We start from the raw sequence: 4,484 nt of genomic DNA on the forward strand, positions 1-4,484 counted from the left end.
GGGCGTGTGGGGGTGGGATTAGGTGCGTGTGGGGCGGGGCCAGGAGCGTGCGGGGCTGGGGCATATGGGGCGGGGCCAGGGGCGTGTGGGCGGGGCCAGGGGCGTGCGGGGCTGGGGTTGGGGTTGTGGGGCGGGGCCAGGGGCGTGCGGGGCGGGGTTAGGTTGTGGGGCGGGGCCAGGAGCGTGCGGGGCGGTGGCTGCCCTCTCCTCCCGCCCTCAGGCACAGCTCCTGGAAACAGCCCACTGAGCAGTTGTGTGTGACGTTGGCTGCGCATGAAACCCCCCGCGGAAGTTTTGTTTGTTTTGTTTATTTATTTTTGAGACAGAGAGAGACAGAGCATGAGTGGGGGAGGGGCAGAGAGGGAGACACAGAATCCGAAGCAGCTCCAGGCTCTGAGCTGTCAGCACAGAACCCGACGCGGGGCTCGAACCCACGAACCGTGAGATCATGACCCGAGTGAAGTTGAACGCTCAACCGACTGAGCCCCCCAGCTGGCCCCCCCCTCCCCAGAACTTTTAAAACATGAGCAGCCGTAGCGATCCGCGTCCTGTCCCTCTGGGCCCGGCCGGGCCTCGCAGGGGTGGCTTCAGAGGAAAGAGAGGGTGACTCTCAGCTGAGTGAGAGCCGTGGCCCCACAGCTCGGGCCGCCCGGCTTTTCCGGAAGGGGTCAGAGTGTGACTGTTGTGCTCTCTTGTGTCGCATGAAAGTGGCTGTAAGTGTGTGACACGTGCGGTTCTGTTCCAAGAAGACCTTAGTTACAGGAAGCTGGTGCGTCGGATTTGGCTCAAGGCTGTCGATTCCTGACACTTGCTCTGGAAGATACAAAATGTTAGTTTCCTATTTTATTGAACAATGGTAAAATCTGAAGAGATCGCTGTGGTTTTCCATGATACAGTGAAAAGCGTGTAGGATTTGAAGCCAGAAGCCCTGGGTTCGAATTCTGCTCTGAATCTGCTGTGTGGTCTGAGGGGAGTCGCTTACCCTCCCCAGTCCTGCCTCGGAGAAAGGGGACAGTGAGAACATCCCGCGCGGGATGCTTTTAAAGGTCAAATGGAACACGGTCCGTGAAGGTGCTTCACGAGGTGCTGGGGACCCACTGCCCGTTCTCACCATGCCGGGCGCTGCGCGTCCGGTAAGTTCGTGCGTGATAAACACGACATATTTAAAAGTGAAGCAAATTAGAACATTTGAACTTAAACGTAATGTAAGCATGAAGACTGAGAAAAATGAGTTCTAGGTTATGCCTTTCTATTTTCTTGAGCCAGCAAAGTGATTTTAGGTGGTAAACGCTGCTTTTAAAAGAAGATGGTATAAATATATGTTTTTCCAAAGTGGGATTTTCTGGAGAAAGATTGATTGATCATCATCAGGGTGGGGAAATCAGTCCCAGGCGGGTGGGAAGCTACGGGATGGGGAGGGCAGGGGTGGGAGCGGAGAGGAGGCCTGGGAAGGGCCTCGGGGAAGAGGGAGGGCAGGAAAGGAAGCCGGGGCAGGGGCAGGAGGGGCCTGGGTGCCCTGGGGCCGTGGCGGTGTAGGGGGGGGAGGGGGAAGGCGGGGGGGGGGGCACGGCGGCCTGGTCTTCTCTTTCCCTGCGCCCCTGTGTGTGTCCCCCGCTGAGCCGTGAGGCGGGCACCAGGCCACCTGTGCCGAGATGCTCCGCATAAGGCTGACGCGTGTGCGGGACGCAGACATGAGCAGCCCTGCGCCCTAGAGACCAGGAACCGTGCCTGCGTTCCTCAGATGTTAAAAAGCCACCTCCTCCTGGGAGCCTGTCCTGACCACCTCCTTTCCTTCCAGTTCTGGGTCTGGCCCTGTCCTGCATCACACCCGGCTTGCCCTGCAGTGGCCCCTGAGCTCGTCCCGCCTGCGGCCCCACTGGGCGCTGAGCTCCAGCTGAGTCCAGCGCGGATGTGCACTTGCACGGAGCCAGCGCCTACAGGGTCGCTTTCTGCTAAGTGAGTGTGCGGGCGACTGCGCGTCAGCCAGCTGTCTGAGAGCCGGGCACTAGCTGTGAGCTTTGTCGTCTTCTCTGTCCACGCTGCTGCTGCAGGGGGAGATTTGGTCCCTTCTGGCGGACTTCAGCGTCCCCAGGCTCTGGGGCGGCTGCCGGTGGTGGTGACTGTGGTGATCATGGTGGTGACAGCGGTGGTGACACAGTGGTGACCACGGGGGTGATGCAGTGGTGGTGACCGTGGTGGTGGTGACGCAGTGGTGGTGATGGCAGTGGTGACTGTGGTGGTGACCGTGGTGGTGACCATGGTGGTGGTGACGCAGTGGTGGTGATGGCTGTGGTGACCGCGGTGGTGACGCAGTGGTGGTGACTGCACATCCTTCGTTTCTCGGGAGGCACCTCTTTCTGTGTGTGTTTTGCTGGTGCCCCGCAGCCGCAGGCCCTCCGCACTCCCCAGCCCACCCTGCAGGGACCTCGGGGGCGACCCTGTCTACACTTGCTGTGGATGCCGGGCCGTGTGTCCCGCCTCGTGCAGAAGCCCAGAGACCCGGGTCTGCTCCTGGTGGAGGCCACGCTCTCTCTCCAGCCTCTGCCCCCCCGGCCTCCGCGGCCCCTGGGAGCCGTGCTGCCCGCGTCTTCCCTCCCGCGTGTCAGAGAGGTGCGGGGTGGGGGTGGGGCCCAGAGCCCTCGCCGCGGGGGGTGTGGTGGCGGCCGCGTGCCAGTCTCCCAGCCCCAGACGCCCAGGGGCCCACGAGTTTGGAGCGGCCTTGGCAGCGGCGGGAGGGGAGACCGGGCCCACGGCTGCTTCTCAGATGAGCTGCGAGCTGACCTGTCTCTTCCCTTGGCACCTTTGTGGGTCTCGGCTCCATGGAGAAGGTGGCGCTCGCCATCCAGCCGCTGAACGGGAAGGTCCTCCACCAGCGGCAGCTGTGTGTGAGTTCCCACAACAGGCCTCCTGGGAGGGCCCCCCCCCCCAGGGTGGAGGGACCCCAGGGGCTGCCTGGGAGCCTGGCCGTGCTCCCGGTCCGTGCTCCCGGTCCACTCTTCAGAGTTTGGCGGACTCTGGTCTTCCTTCTTCCATCCTCCTTCAGTCTGGTCTCACTGTGGAGAAGGCAGGGGCTTGGCTGAAATTAGGGAACGTGTATGACCTTTAACAGTCAGGACCAAGGTCACGAGCAGAAATGTTAGGATTTTTGCGTAAAGAGAAGCCTGTCTTCTCAGCGAGGATGAAAAGTGTTGCTGGGCAGTTTGGTCAGGACTTTTTCAGCTTGGGCTGAAAACTGTAAAACTGAAGTTTTACTTCTTGAATGTAGTGAGCATTAATTGAGTATCTATTGTTTGCACGGACTTGTCCTGGCTGCTGGCCTGAGAGGAGGACAAAAGTGAGTAAAAGCGGTCTTTCCCGGCAGGAAGATCAGTCGTGCCCACTGAGCAGGGAAGGCGCAGAGCCAGGCCCCAGGGGCGTCCCGGGGGAGGCGGGCCCGTTCTCAGCAGGTAGAGGGAAACTGGGAGCCACGGACCCACCTGAGAGCCTGGATCGTTAGGGCCTGGCTGGGCGCCTTCGTGGGGGAATCTGAAGCAGGGTGACAGAGTCCAAGGCTGGTGTCAGGTCGGGACAGGAAGAAGGGGAGCGGGGGAAAGCGCCTTGTCCTCAGGGGAGCCACCCCTCAGCAGCCTGGGCCACGACCACGCTTCTGTTTTGTTGGACAGACTGTAACTCATGGTCTTAAGTGGAGGAGGCCCGAAAACGTGGCTTTAACATCAGGCACATAGTTGCCAAACCCGAGGCCTGTCCGCAGGGCACAGGGGAGTGGGACAGGGAGGCTGGGAGCAGGTGCAGGGGGGAGTGGGGTGGGGAGGCTGAGGGTGGGCGCAGGAGGGAGGGGGGCAGGGAGGCTGGGAGTGGGCGCAGTGGGGAGTGAGACAGGGAGGCTGGGAGCAGGTGCAGGGGGGAGGGGGCGGGGAGGCTGGGGGTGCGCCGCAGGGGGGAGGGGGGAGGGGGCTGGAGGTGGGGGGGCCGGCTGCGGATGCTGAGAGGTGGGGCCCGCTCTCTGACGTCCCCTGGCAGCGAGCCTGGTGGGCATAAGAAAACCCAGCCCGACGAAGTTGCCCTCCTGCGTGCCGCGTGAACCTCGTGCTGGTGACGGGCGGTGGAGAACCTGGCCTGCGATGACACAAGATCCGCCACCTGAGTGCGTGACGCAGAGGTGGACGAGGTGGCCCGGAAGGGAGGCACCTCACCTGAGGGAGTGAACCCAAGTTTAATGTATTCGTTTCTTTTAAGCGTGTCCTCTGCTCCCTTCGCCGACTCGGGGGCCCGGCTGCCTGGGCTGCGCCGTCTCGTGTGTGGATTTCCCTCCCGGGGCCCGCGGTGGCGAGTGCGGGCCCTGGATTCCGACAGACGGAGGCTCTGCGCGCCCTCCAAGCTCTGTTCCGTCACGTCCGAAATGGATGTTGGCAAATGGTGCCCACCCAACAAGGGGATCGTGGGAAGCTGAGGAGACGGCTCAGATAAGGCGGGCGGCTCGAGGG

General features: G+C 62.3%; 1 long non-coding RNA gene across 1 annotated transcript in view; it reads right to left on the minus strand.

The window, feature by feature from the left end:
• Positions 1-503: 503 nt before the first annotated feature.
• LOC120221527 overlaps positions 504-4,484 on the minus strand; it is a 4,417-nt gene continuing 436 nt past the window's right edge. The window contains exons 2-3 of the long non-coding RNA XR_005525822.1: positions 2,782-3,053; positions 504-813 (exon numbers count right to left, since the gene is read on the minus strand). This is a non-coding gene — a long non-coding RNA (uncharacterized LOC120221527). The remainder of the gene's footprint in view (positions 814-2,781; positions 3,054-4,484) is intronic.

The sequence above is a fragment of the Hyaena hyaena genome, unplaced genomic scaffold (assembly GCF_003009895.1).
Source record: "Hyaena hyaena isolate Hyena2069 unplaced genomic scaffold, ASM300989v1 scaffold_783, whole genome shotgun sequence".
In the NCBI taxonomy this organism is placed as follows: domain Eukaryota; kingdom Metazoa; phylum Chordata; class Mammalia; order Carnivora; family Hyaenidae; genus Hyaena; species Hyaena hyaena.